This window comes from Eschrichtius robustus, chromosome 15, assembly GCF_028021215.1.
Source record: "Eschrichtius robustus isolate mEscRob2 chromosome 15, mEscRob2.pri, whole genome shotgun sequence".
In the NCBI taxonomy this organism is placed as follows: Eukaryota; Metazoa; Chordata; class Mammalia; order Artiodactyla; family Eschrichtiidae; genus Eschrichtius; species Eschrichtius robustus.
The window spans coordinates 60,288,720-60,301,614 of NC_090838.1; the positions used below are offsets into that span (position 1 = coordinate 60,288,720).

The following is a 12,895-nucleotide window of genomic DNA, read 5'->3' on the forward strand; positions in this document are numbered from 1 at the left end:
GTGTCAGTTTCAAGGATTCCTTTCACCTTGGTTGGTGGGTGCCTAAAACCAGCTGAGAGGCTTCTCCAAAGGAGAGGTAAGGACAAGTGCAAGGAGCAGGTTTCCTCCCAAGACCTAGGGCAGCTCTAATAAGCCTTGCCTTCCTAGGCCACTCAGGTAATTACCTTCCCTTTCTTAGGGGAAGAAGCAAGAAAGGCCTCCCTAAGGAGGCCCCTGTCCCTTCCACTGCATCTGAGGCAGGAGACTGAGAGGCTCTGCAAGGCTGTGAATACCAAAAAGGAGCAGATCCTAGGCAAGAAGAATTCTGAGCTTTGAATTCCTTTGTTCATCACACCAGAAACTGCAACTGTAGGCACCATGGCCCAGTAGCCTTCCTCAGGAATCCTTTTCGTTCCAGGAAGGGAGGGGTGGTGAGAGGTCCCTAAATTCTTCACAGAAGCTAAAATTTATAATACCAGATTAAACAAAGAGAGGAAGAGGTGAGGATGGGAAATAAATCTTCTATCTTACATGAAGACAAAACTTGATGTTTCATTTGTTAATGTCATAATTATAATAATACAGCCTTAAATATTGTTTAACCTAAAGGAACCCTCTATTAAAATTTAAAACAGGATGAATACATTCCAAATCAAATAAATAAGAATATTTTTTAAAAAAATTAATAGGGGCCTTTCTCACCTTCTGAGATGGCCCACACTCTGTCTGTGGAGTGTGTTTCTCTTTAAATAAATCCACTTCTCACCTATCACTTTGTCTCTCACTGAATTCTTTCTGCGAGGCGACATCAAGAACCTGAGCTTCACTAAGTCCTGAGACCAGCTAGACCAACTCCCGCTCATCGTCAGCACCACTGGGGACGTCTCCTATGCTGTTTCTTTGTGACTTTTTGGGCACTAACACCTGGTTGGGAGACTACCTTGGATGGGACAGCATCTAAAATCATATCAGTACTCTGATGCTGTTACAAAAAGTGCTTCATCATCAGGGAGATTCATAGAAAAGCTATGGAAACAATTACAACTGTTCCACACCAAGATGATGGCTATGTGAGGATTCCAGCCCATACTGACTTAAAACAAGGAGCTGTCCTGCCCCTGGGGCCCCTAGATCAGGCATCCAGAGATTTTTACTTCCTGACAGGCAGGGTTGATGCCCCTACTCAGCCTGGAAGCAGTTACATAAGACAGACCATCGCCCTTCTGCTTCCCATAAGAATATGGGAATAAAATCTCTGAGGGGAAGAATGAAACAGGAGGGAAGGAGGCAGGGCACAACCTTTGAAAGAATGACATAGCCCGAGGACATGACTTAAACTGATTAAAACCAAATGGGTCCAAGAAGGCAGACAAGTCAACTTCCACTAGACCTTGAGCCTCAGTATATGCTCACATCAGCAAGCTAAATGACACACCCACAGGCGCCATGACAGTTCCAAGACCAACCATAAGGATCAAAAAGTGGGCGGTGGCCCAATTCCTGGAAATCCCCGCCCCTTCCTAACATAGCTGGAATACTCCTCCCACTCATTAGCCTATGAAATTACCTACTCTATACCTACTTTATACTGACAACCCCATACCCTGGTGCCTTTCTCACCTTCTGAGATGGCCCACACTCTGGTCGGCGGAGTGTGTTTCTCTCTAAATAAATCCACTTCTTAACTAAAAAAAAAAAAAAAAAAAAAAAAAAAAATTAATAGGAACATTCTATTCATATTGCTCTGTACTTGCTTCTTCTTTTTTTGGGGGGGGGGAGATGGACGTGAATTTATTTACATTAAGGCCTTATGAAGGCATAAAAAGGTTACATTTTGTGGCATATCTAACAAAATGTACTGACTGAAAATAAAGCTGGAATTGTCCCCAGAAAACTCAGGACCCCTAGTCTCACTAGGCTCTTTATAGCAGTCCTGTAGGGTATACTTGCTCTCTTCACTGATACAGAACCTACTTCAATGTTTTCATGGCCACATAGCATTTCACAGTCCCTACTCATGGATATTTACCAATGCAATAAACATTCTTGTCCAGAGAACTCTGCGCTCAAGGATAAGCACTTCTTTAGACAAAATTCTAGTTTGCCCTGCTGTGACTTGCCTATTTGTATTTTTTGCCCATTTTCTATAGGATTTGTTGTCTTTTCCTTATTGATTTTTAGAAACCTTTTATAGATTACAGATACTAATCCATTGGTTTTTTTTAGGCTACATTGGGTCTTTGTTGCTGTGCGTGGGCTTTCTCTAGTTATGGCGAGCGGGGGCTACTCTTCATTGTGGTGCACGGGCTTCTCATTGCAGTGGCTTCTCTTGTTGCGGAGCACGGGCTCTAGGTGCGTGGGCTTCAGTAGTCGCAGCACACAGGCTCAGTAGTCGTGGCGTGCGGGCTTCAGTAGTTGTGGCACGTGGGCCCTAGATTGCACGGGCTTCAGTAGTTGTGGCATGCGGGCTTCAGTAGTTGTGGCGCACGGGCTTAGTTGCTCCACAGCATGTGGGATCCTCCCGGACCAGGGCTCGAACCCGCATCCCCTGCATTGGCGGATTCTTAACCACTGTACCACCAGGAAAGTCCCTTAATCCATTGTTTATCACATACATTGCAAAAATTTTCTCCCAGCCTGTTGGTTGTCTTCTAACTTTGTTTATGATGACTTTGCCATACAGAAGTTTCTCATTTTTATGTGACAAAACCAATTACAAACAATTTAGAAAGTACTGCCATGGGAGCAATGCATTCCAAGCTCTGAGCCACACAGCCTCTTCTGCTAGGGGCCACATAGCTGTGCTTAGTAGGTTCCTGTGGTGAAATGGCTGGTTAGGCAATCATTTTCTGAGCTGTTCACGTCTGGTTTTACAGCCAAGGTGGTGGTGTAAATTAATCAAGTTAAGAAGGAGCAAAAGAATTGTGAGGATTTTACTTGCTTGCTCGTTTTCATCTATTTGGAGGCTTCTTTCTTAAATGTTTGGAGTCATGTACTAACAATGTCAAAGAAATCCTGAGCCACTGAAAATCCAAAAACATCTTTATAAACAATAATCTGAGTATTTCCAGACCCTTTCAAATGTGGGCTTTAGGGCATTGTTTGTTGTCACTGTGGAGGGAAAAATACATTCCAGACCCCACAGGAATAGAAAGGCTCAAGAGTCAAATGACTCCTAAAGTTTCAAGCAAGAAACCTTTAAAGTTTCCCTTCAGCCTCTCACAGATGATTAGCACTGGCCCCAATCTGATCCTGAACAGTTCAAAAAACCTTAGTGGCCAAATGGGATTTTGCCTGCAAGAGTACTTAGTCCCTGTTGCTGCAAACTGTGCCTACAGGCCCAATACTTTGTGGAGGCCATCCCACTTGGCCAGAACTACCTGCCGCCCCACTACTGAAACTCCATAGTACTTAGGCCAGCTGTGCAGAAGGCAGGCCTAAAAGATGGTTCTGGCCTCCTTTCCCCTAGCTGAAACCTGACAGTCCTTAAGGAACTTGGTTTCTGAACAATGAAGGTTCTGCCATAAAATCATCCTTCAGTATCCAGTGGTACCAAAAGAAGAAACAGATGGTCTGTCTCAATGCTGCTTTAACGTCATTATTCCTATAACCTTAAAAAAAAATCCTTCCTTTGCTGAGGACTATACCAAACAACAACGCTCCTCCTCATCTCTGTAAGCTATTGACCTCCTGGTCATCAAGGACCTGGCCCCTTGATCAGAGTCTGCCTTTCCACTCCAAGTCACACCTTTTGCCTGCTCATGTTCTCCTATATCCTCCTATATTTCTACCTCTCCTTGTCTTGTCTTCTACAGTTTTTCTTCAACTTCACTGAGATTTCCAGCCTCTCGATACCCACCCCCCTCATCGTTTTGCTGCCTATCAGTCCTCTCCTAGACTCACTTCTTTCTCTAGTCAAGTAGACAACCACTCTACTACCAATATCCGAGACGCCCCTTACTCCAAGTCTTCCATTTGCCCCACAAATCACAGCTCCTGTTTGAATACGAATGTCCTCTGCTTTAACCCCCAAGTTGCTGAGCACTGCTAAAGCAATCATTCATCATGAGGGCTACTTCCTCTAGAAAATCACTGTCTCCAATATTAGCTGGGTCTTTAGCACGGCTCAGCTATCCTCCTCCCTGTCTCCAGATTACAGCCATTGGCACAACAGATTTTAAAAACCATGCTACTGTCCCCATATCCCACCTGCTCCCGGCAGATGACTTCAATTTCTTCTGCCCAGAGAAAACAAAGCCCAACAGAAAGAAACTGTCTCCTCAAAATCTTACCAAATCCCTCTGCCCCATCACATCCCTCACCCTTATCAAATGAGAGTTAAAAGTGCTCAAGAGAGTACTAGCAAAAGGTAGGAAAGCAATAAACGGTGTTGTGGTGGTGATGCAGTTAAAATCAGCGATGGCTTTGTCCTTTGTTCAGTTCAAGTTTAATCTCTCTACCGATTCTTAGGATACAGTAGACCCTTCTCCCCTGGAGCCTTGCTCAACAATTTTTATTTCTCTTTTCTGTCTTCAACTTCTCCCTCTCTCCCAGCTCTTTCCCCACAGCACAAGGTCATGCTTGGGTCTCAAAAAACAAATAACCCTCCCTAGATCCTGTGTCCCCCCTTCACCAACTCTCCTCTCTTCACAGACAAGCTTCTTGAAAGAGTGGCCTCCCTGATGGGGTCCACACCCTTGCCTCCATCTGCTAGCTGCAGAGACACTATCTAATAAAAGAGAGTGGACTGCTCTTATTTACCAAAGGTCTGCTCTTCGGAAAACTGCTCTAGAGATTAGCAAAGAAACACGGTGAAAATAAATACACTGTGTTGCGATTAATTCAGAACTTTAATAATATAAATGAGGAGAATAGATTTTCCTTTGTATCAACACTACCTCTGACTAGGGTATAAGCAAGATCGTTTAAAGTGTTAAGACAAAGAAACTTGTTTTCACAAAACCCGGATTCTCTAGATCCAAAGGTAAAAATCATCTCTCCTCTCTGAGCTCCACAGCATTAGTCTTATACCTATCAGTTTATATCAAATTATCATAAAACTCTCTGCAGTTAATAAATAATTGATAAATGAATGATTATTATTATAGATTGGATAATTCTAATAATAGATCTACTCAACCAATTAAATCAGGCCCCCTGAAGATCCTCCACTGACATTTTGCTAACTTAGTATTAGGCTTTTTTTTACACATTGAATTTCACAAAGTTGCATTCAGTCATTCACATCCTGTAATTTAGGTTTTCACTTATTTAAGTGTGCCTTAAAAATATCAAATACTAAGGCATTACCATGTCATTTGGTGTTCAGTCTGAAAAGACTAAGGCAGAAGTCAATGAAGCAGGAATTACCCAATCTGAGGGATGTGAGCAGGGCATTCCGGGGGAAGGAGTGCATCTTCCCTGCCTCACCTGAAAAACAGCCCAAGAGACGCTCCTCCAGGAGGGAATGAGACGCCCTCTCACACCGTCTGCCCCTTCTGCCTCAGCCCCTTCACACGATCTGAGTCTTCAGCTCCCTGGCACAGGCACGGCTTTGCCATTCCTGGACCTCCCGAAGTGTGTTCATTTCTGAAACAAGGAAGTCTGCCTAGAAAATCTCAAACGCTTTTTTCTGATACAAATAACTGCACGTTATTTAAAGCATGAAAATCAAATTCGATTTTGAAAAGCAGGTTCAGTGCTTAAGGAAACCCAGTGGGAAATCCTTTTGTGGCTATGAAGAATCTCCGTGTCCTCGTCCCCCAACCAGCCTCAATATGACTGTTAGATCATCTGTATGAAATCAGTAATTTTCCTAAAGCAGAACATGGAGATTGGTGTCAGAAGCTTCTTCCAAAGCACTGATTCCTGCCCCCACAGTCCCGCTGAAGAAGCCAGTCTTTAATCCTCACCCAGGCAGAAATACGGGCTTGGAGGACTGTGTAAGGGTAAAAAGGTGGCCAGGAAAGCATGCCAGGAAACACAGGGCAGGGCCAGGTGACAGGCCCCAGTCCCTCTAGAGCCAGAACCAGAACCTCCCGATTTGCTTTACCCTTATAGAGGGTGTAATTTCCAGCAGGCCTAAAATAAAATCACCAATGGCACACAGCCAAAGCGCAGGGCCAGGCTGGGTAAGCAAAAGCCAGGGATGAGCCCGAGAGGCTCCCAATTTAGAATCCAAGCAGTGAGGAGGAAAAGGTAGTGGAGAGCCTCTACAGAGGACTTATAAAGTAGTTGCTTTCTTTGAGTAAGACCCAGGTTGCCAACAGGAAATCTCCTACCTCCATGGGCCTCCTTACTTGCTCCAGAGACTTTCTCATCAGCCTGATCTTTTTAGGAGGAAAGATCATGAGACTGGGACTCAAGTGACACCAGCATACTGGTTTTGGAAATGTCCCCTCTCTACGGAGTCACCAGCTCACAGAGCAGAAACTTCCCATGGTGCCCCCATTTCCTCCCCCCGCCAATACAGAATCTAAGACTTGTCCCCAAACCACCCAGCCAAGCTATAGTGTGAGGTTGTGGAAAGAATGCTTCACACAGTTCAACATGCCTGGGGAGAAAGATTCCTTCAGTCCTTCACTCGTTCACTCACTCATTCACTCACCCACAGTTTCCAACCACTCGGCTGCAAGGATGCCTTGCAAGATTCTTAGCAGACACCAGTCTGGCAATTGCCTAAGAACCCCTTTAAAGTGGACCCTGTTGATTCAAACTTCTGACAGGAAATAACTGCTTTTTGTGTCTATGCTATCAGGATGGGTTAGGTAAATAATTTAATCCCATAAATATGACTGTCAGTTGGAAAACTGCAGTGAGCCTACGTGCCACAACTACTGATTCTGGTTTTCTACCCATTAAAGCAGGTCTTCTTAGGATCTCTACAAGCTAATGCATACACAAGTGAGTTAACCATGTGATTCCAAAAGTAAACAAACCTAATGACTTCACAAAAAAAAATATTTTTTTCATGTAATTAATTCAGACAAGCCCTTCTTTCATGGGTCGAAGTCAGTATGCTTTTATTGTACTGCTCTCAAAAGAATGAAGCCAGAATTCAATAAAACACTAAGTTACCACCCTAACTCTGCTGTAACCAAACTAGACAACCTTACTTAAAACACCTCAAGCTATTTATGAATAGATCAGGACTTTTTTTTTCTTTTTGAATTCAATGGAACATCCAACATTCTCTGGTTAGAGGAATGTCAGGGCCTACAAGGGACAGGGGACAGGGCAGTGACTGTGAGTGACTTGATGTCTTCCCTGGCTCTCTTCTTTTTTCCACCTCTTAACTGTGGGTACTGCTAGCTCCAGGCTACAGCTTTTGCTCTAGTCTTTCCCTCCTTGGAAAATTCAACTCTAAGAGATGGAGAGTAGAAAAATGAGAAATGGAATTTGAGCCCTGAATACCTTAGTTTGAGTCCTAATTCTCTAACTGAACTTCAGTTCTAGTAAGGAGTAAAGTAATAAAGCATCGTATACAGGATTGTGTTAAATAAGCTGCTGTATATAATGGCCTTTGTAAATGGCAGATTGATTTTAAAATAATGCTGTGGCTGTTGTTTTATTATGATTACTGCCCAATCCTACCTCTCCTCAAGCTCTACTCTCAGGTTCCAACTGAGACCAATGCCACACTCCTCTCCAGAGTCTGCCAAGACTGCCAACAGGAAAGGGAGAACCAAGATATGACCCACCCCTCCTTCAAGAATCTCAAGGGTGTCAAATCTAGAGAGTTCCCACTCCTACCTATTACCTCTATTTTTACAGGTAACTTTTTCCTCCAAATGGGAATCCCCACCCTAAAGAACACTTCTTTTCAGATATATCTCTAGCCCTTCAAATTCAACTCCAAGAAACAAATTTGTCTCCCCTTCTAGAAGAGTGGTTCTCCTTTCCAGTTACCCCACCATACCTGTCATGACGAGTAATTTTCCAACTTCACAGGGCAGACAAACACTTTGGCATTATCAGTGACTTGTTATTCTTTCTTCTTTATCCTCTTCCTGCCTGATAGACTACCAGATCGGTGGGTTCTTCTATGAAATGTCCTTCAGATTGGTTCTTTTCCTTATAATCCCATTGCCTACTCCAGCTGACACCTTATTTTCATATTTCAGGCCTGGACTGCCACTATAGATTCCTAACTGGTTTCCCTAACCTCATTTTTCACTTCATTCATTTCACGCATTCACACCATAAAACCTGCCTACTTTTATCACCACTATTCATTACCTAGCCCATCAAGGTTTAAAAAAAAAATTGTCTGGTTTCAGCCCACCTACCACCCTCAAGTCAGAATCTATTTCCTATTTTTTTTTAAATAAATTTATTTATTTTTTTGGCTGCGTTAGGTCTTCGTTGCTGCGCACGGGCTTTCTCTAGTTGTGGTGAGCGGGGACTATTCTTCATTGTGGTACACGGGCTTCTCACTGAGATGGCTTCTCTTGTTGGCGGAGCATGGGCTCTAGGTGCACGGGCTTCAGTAGCTGTGGCACGTAGGCTCAGTAGTTGTGGCTCGCAGGCTCTAGAGCACAGGCTTAGTAGTTGCGGCGCATGGGCTTAGTCGCTCTGCGGCATGTGGGATCTTCCCAAACCAGGGCTCGAACCCTTGTGCTCTACATTGGCAGGCGGATTCTTAACCACTGCACCACCAGGGATGTCCCCTATTTTTTTAAAGTGGCTTTTCTGTTTCTGAATTAGAAAAGATAATTTCTGTTAACAATGTGTTGCATGATTTTTAAAATATATACACATAGCTATGGCTATATTTATCTCAACTGAAATAAGTTCATATGCTATATATTTTTTCATGTATATATTGTAGCCATCTTTCTGTGACAATAATTATATATTTACTTCGTGTATCGCTGTATGGACATACCACTATTTATTTGACCAATCCCCTATCAACGGCTATTTTGATTGCTTTATAAACTCTGTAATAAATATCGTCACACATACATCTCTGTACACTTGCCCTTGGGATAAATACCTAGAAGTTGAATTGCTGGTTTAAGAGCACGTATACTTTAAATCTGATACGTATAGCCAAACTGAACTTCAGAGAGAATGTATTAATATTTATTCCCAGCAACAGAGTATGAGATCCTGTTTCCTCCAGCCCTCGACAGTAATAAATATTTTCTTCTTTTTTTTTTTTTCTTTTTTTTTTTAATTTTTATTGATTGATTGCTATGTTGGGTCTCCGTTTCTGTGCGAGGGCTTTCTCTAGCTGCGGCAAGCGGGGGCCACTCTCCATCGCGGTGCACGGGCCTCTCACTATCGTGGCCTCTCCCGCTGCGGAGCCTGTCTCCCGTTGCGGAGCCTGTCTCCCGTTGCGGAGCACAGGCTCCAGACGCGCAGGCCCAGCAGCTGTGGCCCACGGGCCCAGCCGCTCCGCGGCATGTGGGATCCTCCCAGACCAGGGCTCGAACCCGTGTCCCCCGCACTAGCAGGCAGACTCCCAACCACTGCACCACCAGGGAAGCCCCTCTTCTTTTTAATATTTGTCAGTATAACAGTTGAAAAATGATATCTCATTTCTGTTTGTGTTTTCTGGATTATAAATAACAGCTTTTTTCTATATGCTTTATTGGTCATTTATATTTATGTTTCTATGACTTTTCCCATTTTCTTTTTGTGTTTTTTTCCTATTGATTTGTAAGAGCTTTGTACACATTAGAGATATGTTGAAAACTCTTTTTAACCAGTTGACACCTACTTTTTATTCTGTTTATGGTACTTGTTGTGATTTTTTTAAAGCTAATCCACCACACTTTTTCCTTTATGGTTTCTGCCTTTGGTACCACACTAAAAAAACTATTTTCTAGTACACTTATCACTTTAGTGTTTATGTAAAAATCTTTAACACAACATTGTAAAAATCAACTATACTCCAATAAAAAATAATTTTAAAAAGTAAAATAAAATGAAAATAACAATAATTTTAAAAATAAAAATATTTATCTAGAATTTATTTTACTAGAAGGTGACAGAGATTTTCTTTTAAATGGTTAGACATTTGTCCTAAACACTATCCTTTGCCACTGAAACCTAAGTCTGTTTCTGGACTTTCGAATTTATTCTGAGCTCTACTCCCCAACAAGAATTCTTCTTCCCAGTTAGACGAGTTTTTTCGTTGCCCACAATAGGTTTTATGTAGGTTGCTGCTTATGTTCACATTGCCTCTTACCTTCCCTCCACAGATCCTTCAAAGCAAAACCATTTCTGGGGTAAGAAGAAGTAAATGCTATTTAAAACAAGAAATACTTCCAAAAGAGAGACGATAATATAGAAGAACACATAAGAGGTTCTACAAGTCCTTTGTGTGGCTAAGAAGTAGATGAGCTTTTTATTCAGCAGAGCCCTTCAGCGGACCTTGGATATACAGAGGTGAACCTGGGAGGGGGAGTTAGAGTTCAATTGCTTCGCATAATAGAGTAAGAAGTATTTGGAGCGCTTAGTGGCAATAGAGTAAGGAAGGTTTGCAAAGGAAAGAAAGATAAGATTGTAAGAGACACCAAGGCCACATGTATGGGTGATATTAATGAATCCCTAATGGAAAGGTGGACAAATTACTTTAAGGGAAAGGGATAGCCAGTATGAGAATTCAAGTTGCTTACTTTGCTGCAATGTAAAATACTCTCCATTAAGCCAAACTTTAATAAAGTCCGCTACACACAAAAAGGCTTTGAGCTGGGAGATATCTGAATTCTACCATCTGGTTCAATGTGGATGGAAACAGGAACAGCATGCTTGAGACAATAAGACTGTCTATAATCTGAACTAATTTAATGGAAGCAAGAGATCAAAATCAGAGTGACCATAAATACATGAGCTCCCGAGAAACTGGTGAATTCCGGGTGAAGGAATCAGAGTTTCCACAAGTTGCAGAATGACACCTTGAGCCAAAAGTTTAAGGGAAAAGATGGTTCCAGCTAACTAATGGGTTACACTACGATACTCAATTCTCAGAACCTTTTAAACAGAATCAAACTGCATGAGGTACAACAGTGATGAACAGAAGTAGCTGGTGGGGGAGGTGCTGATCACTCTGCCTGCACAAGAAACAAGCTGAGGATTGTCCCTTCACCATTGCACATGCTCCCAAAGGGGTCTTGCGGTCCCTACCCCACCTAAGGTGTCCCCAGTCGACTCTCACCTCTTCCACGAAGCTTTCTCCCAAGGTTTTAGCCCTCAGATGTTTCCTTTCCAGAATTTCCAGTTTACTTAAAATCTAAACCCCAGATTAACCTTTATTTTTTCTACCTGTTAATTTCTCTGTGGAATTCAACTATACATGCCATGCAGACAAGAATTACATGAAAGAAAAGGAAAAGAAAAAGAAAAAGAAAAAGAAAAGAAACAAACCACCTACACACATCCTAAACATCTTATATTACACTCCGAGCCTATTAAATTCTTGGTGGTGGAACAGTGCAAGACAGTGATGCAGAAGCAAGTTTACTCATCAACCTAGATGGTGATGCTCCTAAACCAAGGAACAAAGTAAGAGGAATAAAAATCGGAAGGAATGCGGGAATAGGGAGAAGAGGATGGGTTGATGAAGAATGTAATCTGGCTTAAGACATGTAGAGTTTAAAATGCCTAAGAGCCATCCAGGTTATAATATCAACAGTGTATGGTCATCATGAGTCAGGAACTAAGAAGAGAGATTTAGGTTGGAGATAGAGATCTGAGAGTTTTTGATAAGCACAGATGATATCACCCAGGGACAGTTTATAGAGGGAGGAGAGAACAGGTCTAAGGAAAGAATCTTAGGAAATGTCTTCATGTAGGGAGCCTGTTAGGAAAGACTAGTTGGGGAAAGTAAGCCTTCTGCAGTTATAGACAAACTAATAAACACCTATAGAATGACCAAGTAACTGACTGGCTCTATTTAAGATCTCTAAATGCCCATTTCAAGCCCTCTTTCCACCTTCCTGCAAGTGAACTCACTCACTGATCTTCACAGTTAAAACCATGGTCTTTCAGAGGAAGTGGCAGAAATGGACAAGTGTCACAGGCCAGGGCCCCTAAGGTGGGGCTTTGTGGGTGGAGGATGTTATCTGTTGATGTTCAGAGAACACCATACCTAAGGGAAAGTTCAACGCTGAGCCTTTCCATCTAGTTTGTTCTAGGATTAGCTCAAGCCAGCTGAGTTAAGATCAGCCAACCAAAGATCTCACTCGTGACAGTAAAGATCCATATACCAGGGTCTCAAAAGGTCTTAGTCAAGAGTCTTAGTGACTTCTATCCGCTTCAAGTGATCTTTTCCTGTCCTGGTTGAGAATGACATTCAGAGGAAGTGACTGGCTTCCACTTTGGTTACCAGCTATGCCCTTGACACTTAGTCACCCACCCTGACAGATTTAAATGGCTGCAAGACTGCCCTTCCCAGACATGCGTTTATCTTCACTGAAGGATTGAAAAAAATTATTATAGTCTGGACCGCCCATGAGCTATAAAAGAGGAGGGATTTCATAGGCAAAGTAGAAAATTTATAATGTCACACCCATTCCATAAAAATGACCTCCATACCGCTTGGCACTGATGCCCATATGTAAAGTCAAAATCCTGAACCAGCAGTGAGAACTGAGACTAATGCAGAGATGAATAGTCCCAGAGTGGGAGAGATGGGGTGCCCAAAAGTGCTAGAGAAATCCTGGAAGAGGTCAAACCTAGGGAAAGAAGCCTCACAGAAGCCCTCCTTCCTTGGATCCAGAAGCTGATGTATCTGTGGCCATGATGGCATCACCCCATTCACCACTTCCTGTTTCCGCTGGAGGAAAGGGGAAGAGGACCTAAACATGAGAGAAAGAATGTAGCATCCCTACCTCCTTCTCCACCTTGGGCTCCACTCCAGATCAGAGCCGGCCTTATGCAGACACACAGTAAGTACTCAAACACA

At 42.7% G+C, this 12,895-nt stretch overlaps 1 long non-coding RNA gene across 6 annotated transcripts in view; it reads right to left on the reverse strand.

Annotated features, from left to right (window-relative positions):
- Positions 1-1,640: 1,640 nt before the first annotated feature.
- The window catches only part of LOC137778044 (uncharacterized), a 55,347-nt gene continuing 44,092 nt past the window's right edge, over positions 1,641-12,895 (reverse strand). For 5 of the 6 annotated variants that reach the window (XR_011076720.1, XR_011076717.1, XR_011076721.1 and 2 more), the window contains one exon: positions 7,841-8,676. This is a non-coding gene — a long non-coding RNA (uncharacterized lncRNA). Of the gene's footprint in view, positions 1,665-7,840; positions 8,677-12,895 lie in introns of those variants that run through there. The other variant, XR_011076719.1, reaches the window with a different exon arrangement.